The sequence below is a fragment of the Macrotis lagotis genome, chromosome 3 (genome assembly GCF_037893015.1).
Source record: "Macrotis lagotis isolate mMagLag1 chromosome 3, bilby.v1.9.chrom.fasta, whole genome shotgun sequence".
NCBI classification, from domain to species: Eukaryota; Metazoa; Chordata; class Mammalia; order Peramelemorphia; family Peramelidae; genus Macrotis; species Macrotis lagotis.
The window spans coordinates 62,480,826-62,493,506 of record NC_133660.1 but is presented as its reverse complement, the minus strand read 5'-3'; the positions used below and the strand labels follow the sequence as shown (position 1 = coordinate 62,493,506).

The 12,681-nt window shown below is 35.1% G+C and overlaps 1 pseudogene; it reads right to left on the bottom strand.

Annotated features, from left to right (window-relative positions):
* Window positions 1-681: 681 nt before the first annotated feature.
* LOC141516105 (peptidyl-prolyl cis-trans isomerase B pseudogene) lies at window positions 682-1,884 on the bottom strand (annotated as a pseudogene).
* Between the last annotated feature and the right edge of the window lie 10,797 nt (window positions 1,885-12,681).

The following is a 12,681-nucleotide window of genomic DNA, read 5'->3' as shown; positions in this document are numbered from 1 at the left end:
CCTGAAAGCAATGCAACCTTTCTTCTTTTCCTGTTCATGTCTGGTCTCCAACTTTCTGTCTTTTAGGAATAAAGATGTAAACATGTTGAGAAATCAGTTCCATAGATTCCCTCTCAATTTTATAGATTTTTCTATCCAAAAGCATGCTGTGATTTGGATGGTAGGCATTTTTCATCCACATGGTGTTCCCTCTGTGGATAGTAAGGGAACTCTTTTGAATGAATGTAGATTTCTTCCAGAAGCAATCTGCCTGATTCTATGGCTTGATATGATGAATACAATTTATAACATTTATACAGTGCAAGAGTACTGAAAGATTCTGCATCCTTAGAAAAGTCCTCTTCAACTTGGTCTCTATGATGGTTTCCTATATCACAGTGGTAAACAACTTTAGTGAACATGCCCTCTATTTTCTGTCTCTCCTTATACCTATCAATCTACATGTTTTGATCAACTGTGAAATAATAAAGATAATGGCACTTATTCGCTACTAATATACACATTGAGGATGCTTTCAAATCATGAATAGATGACTGAAAAAATTTATCTAATGAAGAAGAGTAGGAATACAGATTAATGATGGCTAATACAGTCATTTTTTTTTTTTTTTTTTAGGGATGAGCCCAAAGAAAACAAAGACTGGGCTATTTATATTGGAGAAAAGGAACTACAGTGAAAGGAAAATAAAACAGGGGGCTTAAGCATAAAATATACAGGGTGGGAGGATAGAGGCAAAAATGAGGTTGGATGCTGACCAGTAAAGCAGAAGCATGACAGTGTAAGGAAAAGAGCAAGGACTAGAACATAGCCATTGACCCAGGTCTAGTTTAGCCCAGGTCAGGAACAGTCCTCTGGTCTGCTTCCAAAGGCATGAGAGGGAGAGCAAAGGAAAGTACATGGTTCTACATGAAATAAGCCCTGCTCTTCAGAAAAAAAATTCTTTTGGGGGGAGGGGGAAGTTGTAGGATGGGCTAAGCTTAGAGGCTTATTAAGGGCAAGGGATAACCCAGCCCACTCACTTTCTATAAAAAAAGTTTTCTTCTTTATTGGCATGTGTTTCTTTACAAAAACGGGGCCTGAGGGGTTGTGGAATGTAAGGATGGATTCTTGGGTCAGCTCAGTCAGATGTCAGCACCTCAGGCTGGCACGGGGACCAGACCAGCCTTCAGTCCCCAGAGAGGGGAGTGCTTCCTGCACAACGTCGGGGGCAGATCTCCAGAGGATCCTACTCCTTGGCAATGGCAAAAGGCTTCTCCACTTCAATTGTGCCACAGTCAGCTATTGTCACATCCTTCAGGGGCTTGTCACATCCATCTGTCTTAGTGTTTTCCACCTTTCGTACGTACAACATCCATTCCTTCTAGAACTTTGCCAAAGACCACATGTTTGCCATCCAGCCATGGTGTTTTAACCGGTGGTAATGAAGAACTGGGAGCCATTGGTATCCTTCCCAGCATTGGCCATGCTCACCCAGCCTGGTCCATAGTGCTTCACCTTAAAGTTCTCATCAGGGAAGCGATCACCATAGATGCTCTTTCCTCCTGTGCCATCACCCCGGGTGAAGTCTCCACCTTGAATCATGAAGTCCTTGATCACACGATGAAATTTGCTTCCCTTGAAGCCAAATCCTTTCTTTCCCGTGGCCAAAGCCACAAAATTTTCCACCGTCTTAGGTGTCGGCTTCCCATAGAGACCGATGACTACCCGGCCTACGTCTTCATCACCAATTCGTAGATCAAAATGTACCTTGGCGGTGACTTTGGGCCCCTTCTTCTTCTCGTCGGCCGCGGAGAGCCCCGGCAGCAGCAGGAAGAGCACCGAGCCCAGGACCAGCGCGGCCACCACGAGCAGCTTCATGTTCCGCTCGGTCAGACGCAGCATCAACCCTGCGGGCGCGGGCGCGGCGGCGGCCGCGGCCTGGGCCTAATACAGTCATTTCTAAGTACCTGGCTGCATCAAGCTTAAAGGACTGAAGAACCTCAGCTTAACTGGAAACTAAATAATTTAATTTTACAGAATGATATCATCCAATACAATGACATTAACAGGTCAACTCGCCAAAACTTATAGGATACAGCAAAAGGAAGCATTGGGAGAAATATCATATCTCTAAATACTTACATGAATAAAATAGAGAAAATCAATTAATTGGGCATGCAGCTAAAATAATCTAGAGAAAAAAAAGTTTAAAGTCCCCAAATAAATATCAAATAAGAAATTAAGAAAAATAAGAATTTAATAAAATCAATAGTTAAAAACTATTAGACTAATAAATAAAACTGAGGTGTTTTCATAAATAAAGCAATAAAATAGATAAAATTTTTGTTAATTTGATTAAAAAAGAAAGAGCAAGACTAATAATCAGTATCAAAAATGAAAAGGATGAATTCACCATCAAAGAGCAAGAAAATTAAAGCAATAATTCAGTTATTTTGCCCAAAATATATGCCATAAATTTGACAAAAAAGTGGAAAGGATAAATATTTACAAAAATATAAGCTGCACAGGTTGAAAGGATAGGAAATTAAATTCTTAAATAACCCCATCTCAGTAAAGGAAATTGAACAAGCTATCAATGAACTTCCAAAGAAAAAAAAAATCTCCTGGGCATGGATTTACAAGTGAATCCTACCAAACATTCAAGGAAGAATTATATCCAATTGAATATAAACTATGTGAATAAAATGGGTAATTAAGGCATTCTTCTTATTTCTTTCTATAACCAATATTATGCAGATACCTAAAATCGGAAGAGTCAAAAAACCTGAAAGAAAATGATAGACCAATTCCCCTAATGGATATGAATGCAAAAATTTTAAATAAAACGTTAGTAAAGTGATTACAGATAGTTATTACTAAGTTAATACTCTATGATCAAGTAGAATTTATATCAGGAATGCAGGGTTGGTTCAATAATAGGAAAACTATCAGCTTAATTGACCATATCAATAATCAACTTAATAGAAATCCTATGATAATTTCGATAGATGCTGACACAATTTTGACAAATTACAGTATCCATTCCTATTAAAAACACTAGTAAATATCAAAAAGGAGTCCTTGTTGCTTATCATTTTAATGAGCAGTATTTTCTATATATTACTATACATATTACTATATACTATATATTTATATATATTACTAATATACATACTATTCTATGTACACAGCACCAAGAGCTTGAAAGAGAAGTTGCATTTAAAGAACTATAGACAACATAAAGTACTTGGAATTCCTCTTGCCAAGGCAAACTCAGAAACTATATGGAAACAGCTACAAAACACTTTTCACACAATTAAAATCTGAAATAAATAACTGGGCAAATGTCAATTGCTCATGGTTTGGCTGAGTCAATATAATAAAAAGGACAATTCTACTTAAATTAAATTACATATTCAGTGTCATACCAACCTTCCAAAATTAGTAATTAAATTCATACAGAAGAACTAATATCAAATTGACCAGAGGAAATAATATCAAAGAGATTTAATGAAAAAAAAATGAAAAGGAAGGTGATCTAACCATACCAGATCTAAAATTATATTATAGAGCATTAGTCATCAATACTGTTTGGTACTGGCTAATAAATAGAATGGTGGATCACTGAAATAGATCAGGGGTAAAAGAAACAGTAATACATAACTGGAGTAATGCTGTGTTAGATTAACCCAAATATTCCAGCTTCTGGGATAAGGTAGTTTTGCAGGAAACTGGGCTTAGACTCATATCCAATACCAAGATAAGATTGAAAGGGTTACAAGAATTAGACCTAAAAGTTGATACTATAAGATAATTAGGAGAATATGGAATAGTTTACCTGTCAGATCTATGAAAAGGGGAGCAGTTCATGACTAAAGAAGATATAAAGGACATTATAAAATGCAAAACTGATCATTTTGATGACATTAAGTTGAAAAGTTTTTACACAAATTAAACAAATGCAACCAAGATTGAAAGGAAGGCAGTAAGTTGGGAAACAATTTTTGCAAATAGTGTTTCTGACAAAGGATTCACTTCTAAAATATATACATAACTGCATCAGATTTATGAAAATTTATGCCATTCCCCAATTGATATATAGTCAAAGTATATGAAAAGGTATTTCTTAGATGAATAAATTAAAACTATATATAATCATATGAAAAAATTATCTAAATCATTATTGATTAGAAAAATACAAATTAAAACAAAAGTTAGGTACCACCTCACACCTATCAGATTGACCAATATGAATAAAAAGGAAAATGATCAAAGTTGAAGGGGTGTGGTAAAACTATAACACTAATGTATTTTTGGTGGAATGTAAACTGATTCAACCTTTCTGGAGAGAACTGTGCATACCAGTTGATCCACCTCTACCAATATATCCCAAAGAGATCATGGAAAAGGGTAAAAAAAACCCACATGTCCAAAAGTATGTATAGTAGTTCTTTTTTTTAGTGGCAAAGAATTAGAAATTGAGATCATGCCCATTAAATGTGAATGGACAAATTTTGGTATGTGAATATTATGGAACACTATTGATCTATAAGAAATTATGAGGAATGGGACTTTGGAACAGCCTGGAAAGACTTGTATGAACTGATGCTGAGGGAAGTGAACAGTACCAGAAGAACATTATACACACTAATAGCAACTATGATTGATCTATTCATTTCAGCAGGACAATAATCAAAAACAATTCTTAAAGACTTGTGATAGAAAATCCCATCAATATCCAGAGAAGGAATTATTGAGTTTAAATGCAGATCAAAGCTTACTAACTTCAATTTTTTAAAAAAGTTGATTTTATATTTTTTCTCTTTAAACTGTTTTTTTATTTTGATTTGATTCTTCTTTTACAACATGACTAGTATGGATATATGCTTAGCATGGTTATTCATATATAGCCTATATTAGATTGTAGGAGGTGAATAGGGAGGGTGTAAGATGGGAGGGAGGGAGAAAAATGTAAAACTCAAAACCTTGTAAAAATAATTGCTGAAAACTACGGTTGCATGTACTTAGAAAAAGAAATAACTAAAATATTTTTAAAAATTTAGCTGCATCTGACACACAGAAAATATTCTATAACATTCTTGTTCATTGATATTAGTTATTTTTTTTTACAGGCATTCTTTGCCTTTTCTGTAATATAAGCATTTCTATTCATTTTTACTCCATCTAAAGGAGTCAAACTGGCTCAGACTCAAAAGAAGGACAGACTCTAAAGTAGATGGGCTGAGAAAGTCCCACCTTAGGGAGGGGAAGGAAATGGGCAGATTGAGAAGCCTCCTGGTCAATTAGTTAAGGAAAACAAAAGAGAAGATAGCTTTTCCTGGGACTAGGAAATTCAGATTTCATCTCTTAATTAAGCCTGTGCTAATAACTAATATCTCTGTAAATAGAGTAACTGCATTTGAACTTAGTAAAATAACTTAAGAATGCATTCAATTTTAACTATTGATTGGCTATTTCAAAATCTTAATAAATATATAAACTGTTCCTCAAGAAATTCTGATTGATTCTAAAAATTATTTTTTGACTGGTATTAATTAGTGCATTCAAAATAATATAATATAAATATATGTGTATGTGTGTATTGAAACATCAGTGGAGCATTTTCACATCCCTCCACTGGCCTGGAGATTCAGAAAAATGTTTCAATATTCTGAGATTTTGGTACCAGTCAGGGTATCCAAAAATCTCACTTTGGTAAATTTGAAACCTTTATACAAAAGAGTTGTGTCTTTGTCTAAACTCCTGTGACTTTGCTTATGTGATTCAGATCTGAAATAGTAACCTTAGTTTAAATGTTACTCCTTTTAGTTTGGGTTTTGAATTTAATTGCTTTTAAAAAAAGGTCTAATTTAAAAATTAAGTAATTAATGAAGTTGGGATCTGAGCCTATCCCTTTATACCATTTGAAAGGTTGTATGTGGCAAAGTTTGTGAAATGATCTCAGCTGTGAGCTAAGTTTGTGTTAGCCTAATATTGATTGAAGACTTTAAGGGTAAGTAAATGTAGACTTTCTGCCCTCAAGAGGCTTTGAAAGAGGGCAGGAAGGCCTATGATAGCAAAAAAGGTCACCACCTTGTACTAAAAAAAAAAAAAGAAACTATCTAAGAGCTAAATGAGAGTAATTTTAGTCACCTTTGAAAGTTCTGTAACAAGTCCTGAGAATTTATATATGTTATTAAGAAGGAAAATATAATTGGGATAAATTGCATTTCAAGGAATTTGGGAATATTGGATCATATATAACATATTTAATAATTTGTTTTGGGAAAGAAATATTGTACTAAATTTTGCAATCTGATTTGTTTTGATGTTAAATAGATATTGATAATGCATTGTCAACAATCTCAGAAAGTCTGTTGTTAGTAAAGGAAGAAAGTTTGTAATAATCTTTGTCTCTTATCACATGTTTATGAAAGTGTATGTATATACATATATATGTATATAACTAAAAGTAAAATCTGCTTAACATCTGTTATTTGCAAATAAGAAAATGTATTAACATTGCCTAGCATTTATAGCATTTTGCTTTTGTACTAAGTGGAATGAGATGCTTAAAAATCTTATGTTCAATGTAAATTAATAATGTATGCTGAATATGGACTTTCTCATGGTAACTGCAGACTGATGAACAAATAGCAATTGTATGGTCCCACTGTAGGGTAACTTACTGATAAATATGATGTATTTATCAGTTATGTGATATTCTTTTGTAACTTTAAAGAAATTGCATTTATAGCCATTTAGTTCTCTTTGTGAACGTGTAAATTATTTGAATACTGTAATGTTAAAGCCTGGAATTAACATGTTATTGTTTTGAAGGGGTGGTAAGGGAAATATCACAAATTATGACCCCCTTCTGGGATACATCTGTGGATTCATGCATAATATAGTTACAGAAATATTATTTTGTAAAATTTAATAATAATTGACTTGACTATCTAGTTGTTTTTACTATTGTTTCATTGCATTTGAATCAGTAACACATGTGAGAAATTTAAGGTTATCTAAGATGTTCTAATGGTTTTTAAAGAATTGTGAAAGTAATCATTTCTATTCTAAAGATGGCTAGTAGATAAAAGTTTATGTATAGAAGTTTATAGCTATAGATGTAAACTGGGACTAAAGTATGGTTATTTGCTTTGAGGGGAAAAGCACCTACGTAACATGAGGAAGACAAAATAATGGTGATAATTTGAGATTTCTCTGTGGCAATCTCTAGCCAATTGTTATGTGAAAAGTATGGAGATGATGGGCATCCTCCTAGTCAGAAGGAGATGTTTAGTTATTTTAAATATAGTTAATAACTAAATGGGTTCATTGAAAAAAGCTGATTTTATAAAAAATATGAATTAGGATTTTTGCCTTTTGCAACTCAAAATCTGTTGATTGTATTTCAGTTACTGTATAGAGTCATTAGCAACAATTGAATTATAATTTTTTTACTTGGGTCTCATACCAAATTACAGTCCGGTACACTCTTGGTTCTCTTTAGAATGCAAGTTACCTGAAGCTCTGGTTATAGATAATTGCTTTCTTACAATGTATTGATAATTGATCTGTCTGACATCAGATATGTTAAAATAGAAAGACAATATGTCAATGAAGCCATTAGTCATATTTACTGGGGTGGGGTTGGGGGAGTTGATGTCAAATGTTGCAGATGGAGGAGTGATCTTTGAAAGAATGACCCTCACCTCAACTAGAGTAAGATTCTCTTAAAAGAATCCCACATCTGGCTCATTGAATAGGATTGTCTGTATGACTTCATAAGGGAACATGCCCTCGTGACCCTCTCTGCTCTATAATAACAAATTGCCAGGATCATTCCAGGTGTATCATAATTAACTATGAGAGTAAGCCATTGGAAATCTATCTTCTAAATTTTAAATAATTGGTAAGTGTGAACAGTGTGAATTTTTATCACAAGTTCCCTTAAGGAAAAAAAAATCAGCATGACTGTTTATATCAGGATGATGCCTAATGGTCTATTTTTTTTTTAATGCTGTAAAAGAAACAGCCATTCTCTAACTAGAATGTTTGTTCATTCTAAACATGGCCAAAGCTAAAATAGGAAATTTTTGTTGCAAATTACCTTATTGACATGTGCAATTTTAAAATGCTTTTTCAGTACATTTCTTTATACTATTTTTGAGCTTTGGTCTACAATTTATGTGACATTCAATAACAAATCTGTGTTATATTGGAATCCATGTTCTTATAAAGGGTATTTTGATACTGGCTTAGAATCATAAAGTAGAATTCTTGCTCCTTATATATCTTCTAGTTTTTTCCTAATTATTAGATCCCAGCTAAAGAGCCTTCTTTGTTATATCTCTGGATTTTGCTTGCTCAATTTTTTACCTTGTGTTCTGTTTCTCCAGTTGTATATCTCCAAGACCAGTCTTTGCAAAATGCCAGCCAGCTGTGCCAGCCAATCATTCTTTGGACCCTGCCTCAATGAAGTCCTCGCTGTAATGCATTCATCTCCAAGTAGACTCTGAAAGGCCCAGAAGAATCTGGGTCCTGAATAATTTTGAGGGGGGAATGATGCAGGGAAATGATTTAGAGAATTGTGAGCTAGCAGAAACAAAATCTTTCAGGTTGGTGCAGGTCTCTGTGCTTGAAATTCTGCCTCCCTTGGACACTATTTGTATTTCTACTTTGACCCTCTTAACCTTGGCCTGAACACTGTTGGGCAGGAAATGACATGTTAAAAGTGGACATTAGGTACTCTGAGACAGGAAGAGAGATTGCCATTGGAAGTTACCTGGTCCAGGGCAGCTAGGTGGCACAGAATAGAGCACCAGCCGTGGAGTCAGGAGTACCTGAGTTCAAATCTGGACTCAGACACTTAATAATTCCCTAGCTGTGTGGCTCCTTGGGCAAGCTGCTTAACCCCATTTGCCTTGCAAAAAAACCCCTAAAACAAAATTTTAAAAGTTAAAAAAGGAAGTTACCTGGTTGGAGGAGAAAAGAACACACCCCAAGCACCACCTCTGGAGGGGTATTTAACAGGATGCACTGCCCCTTCAAGCTTTCTTGCTTCTTCCAGTCTCCCATTCAGAAGGATGGGCCTTCCTCTGGCTCTCCATTAAACCACATGGAACTCCATGGGCTTCACCATGTGGCCTGGTGAACCCAAGCCTCATGGCTGCCTGCCCTTTCCTCCTCCTCCTCCTCCTCCTCCTCCTCCTCCTCCTCCTCCTCCTCCTCCTCCTCCTCCTCCTCCTCCTCCTCCTCCTCCTCCTCCTTCTTCTTCTTCTTCTTCTTCTTCTTCTTCTTCTTCTTCTTCTTCTTCTTCTTCTTCTTCTCTCTCTCTCTCTCTCTCTCTCTCTCTCTCTCTCTCTCTCTCTCTCTCTCCCCAAACTTTAGCTGAGCCTGCCAGATGACCTGACAAATCCACATGGCTTTTCCTTAAGCTTTTCTTAACTTTACTTATCATTTTCTTATGTGTTGTAACTTTGTTTAATAAATTTTATTTTTCTTTCTACACTTTCTTTTCCTGGGTCTAATAGTGATTTCTCACAACAGAATCAAACTCAAACAATCTAACAACTATGCTCTTAAATCAGCAATAATTTGATAATCAACACATCACTTAATCTCTGTGGGTCTTAGTTTTCTTATTTGTAAATTGAAGGTTTCAGGTGTAAATGCCTCTAGGATCCCTTCCAAGTACAATTCTGTGACACAATATGAAAACTGATTCAGATCTGAAATACAAAGTGGTTGAATCAGATTCTTTACTTGATGCCCATCTTTCTGGTAATGAGATTCAAGGCTGAACTTTGAACAATATTGAGAACATTTTGAATATATGCCTCAATTTAAATAAATCTTAATTTTTGATTGATGGAAAAACTATGTTGGAACTTGAATAGGGCAGGCGGAAGAACAGAACACTTAAATTTCTATTTTTTTCATCATTATAACAATTCCAACTTGTTTCTCCTTGATGACTCTTGACCAATAGCAGCCCAGGCAAATACATCAGCTTGCCAGTGGAGTTTCCAAGCTCAGACAGAGTTGAACAAGCCTCATACCTGTACCTCATCACTTTTAGATTGAAAGGCCTGCTAGTGAATGAGACACTTACAGAAAAGGTACATTAGCTGTTTCTGACTACTATGAAGCCACTTAGGAAAGAGCAAGGAAGCATATGTTGTCTCCTGAAGATACCATTAGTTATGAACCACTCAAGGGCTTCCTATGGATAGGAAAGAGAAAATGTACCTCTACCTTCTAGGGAGTAATTAAATAGCAAGGGAATGGAGCCTAAATTGGCACTGCTACAATTTTCAGAGATGTTTTTTAAGACTTGTACTTGAAATATCAGCTAACAGTTTTAAAAATCCCAAACCCTTCAATGCCACATAGGTTAGGGAGTCTCTTAACTGACATATGGTAAAGATACAAAATACAGAAACTTTTACTTCCACAGTGTATTGTGATGGTCGGAGGAACAAAACTGTTCTCAGTGAATGGTTTGTTCCCAGAAACAGCTTGAGCACTAATCGAGGCCAAAAGAACTACTGCTCTTACATCTTAATGGATATAATTGTGATGTTGCTGTCATTGTGGAGTGTTGAGGCAGGTTCTAGAGAGGTTTGTTAGCTCTTTCACCTACATTATGCCTTTCCCCCACTATTCCTGTGCCATCAGTGTTTTTTCCCTTCCCATTGCAGCCTAGCCTGAGAGCTATTTAGAATGGGGATTCTGAATTGGACGACTAGGAAGCCTTAGGCTAATATCTCAGCAGTGTTCCAGTGGAAAAAAGTACAGAAACCCAAGACAGAAGCATGAAGGACATCATGAATAATTCATGTGATATCAACACATAGAAAATAAGAAAAGAAAAAACAGAAACATATACGTCATTCATGAGTTCGTGTATGAAACAATTTTTAAATAAACTTTCATTGATATATTTGGTTTTTATGCCACTTTTATTTCTGAATATATTGTATCTAACCCAGAGGCAACTAAGTCACGAAAATTTGAGTTCAAATTCAGCTCAAATATTGACTAGGTCAGTAACCGTGAACAAGTTCTTAACTTGTCTTCCTGAGTTTTCTCAATTACAAAAATGAGAATAATAATGACATTTTTGTGAAGATCAAATAATATGTTCTTGAATGATTGTTTTGTTTTATTTTTTCCACGTACATGCAAAGATAGTTTTCAACATTTGTCTTTTATAAGCTTTTGAGTTCCTCATTTTTCTAACCTTCCTCCCTTCCCTCCTACTCCTCACATAAGCTATACTTCTACAATCACGTTCAATATTTTTCATATTAGTCATATACTGAAAGAATAATTACAACTGAGGGAAAGCTAGGAGAAAGAAAAAGTAAACATAAAAATAGATTTTTAAAGTGAAAATAGTAAGGTAAAATGATATTGTTAAAGAATTTAGCACAATGACTATCTTGATAGAAATGTCCTTCTTTCTTTTTGTCCTTTCTTTCTTCTTCCTTCCTTTCTTCTTTTCTCTACTTCCAGAAGGCCATGCTTTATAAGAAAGAATAAACACATCAACCAATCTAACATTATTATATCTAGCATTCCACCTACATAATTCCCCCATTCTGATTTTTGTAAAGAGGAAATGGGAGGAGATGCAATGAATATTTAGTGCATGCCGATAATACGCAAGACACTGCAAAGATGCAAACAAATTAGGACTTTTCTCCTGTACTAAATGAGTTAGTCTATTCTAGAAAACAAGATGTAAAGCAAAATAAAATAGAGAGAAATTGAACAATGCCTTTAAGAAAATGAGAGAGATTTCATGACTTGGAATAACTTGAGTTTGGTCCATTAACTTATTCTGTAAATTCTAAACAAAGACAAATTGGGAATTCAATATGCACATTGCTTTCTTATTTACAATTTAACCTCTTAGGCTTAATTATGAATCACTGGTCTGCTTCTTAACTTGTGGCTCAGAACTACCAACCTTCTCTTTTCTGGAACTGCCTGAAGCAACCTTCTTTAGGAAGTAACAACTTCCCTCCATAGATTTTCATTCTAATTTTGGCTCTGCCTTCAAGCAATCCTCTAGAGTATATCTTACCCTTTCAAGTTTGTCCCTGTATCAAATCTCTTGACTGAACTTATTAACTGTCCTTATTTAATTAACAGTCTCCCCTAGCTCATTTAACAATTTTATTTTTTTCAGAAAGGCATACAGTAGATACTAGCAATTATGTTTAAAAAGACCATATTTTTACTGTGGGCACCCAGCACCTGTAGGAACAAACTGAAGCTAGAATATAGGACATAAAAATAGGAAATAGTGAACTGTTCCCAAAGGTCCTTGAAAAGTCCCTAGCAACTGAGCAAGGGAGCTCAGGAAAACATGTCTCTGTGACCATATACCTCCCCTTTAAACCATCTGACTATAACATGTTACACTGGGCTCTCTAGTTCCCAAAGGTCTAAATAGAAGAACTATTTTTGACCTCAAGTATCATATTTAGAGGTTTATGTAGACAAAAATAAGGAGCTGAAGGTACAAGGACATCTATCTGCTGGCCAGTTACTGTTGGAGTTTACACCTTCATTTTCAAACATACAATGTTTACATGAGCAACTGCCCAAAGTGCTCAATGAGGCCATTAGCAGCTTGCTTGTATAATGAAAAAAATGAAAGTATTTCATTCCATTTGAGCTAAGAAA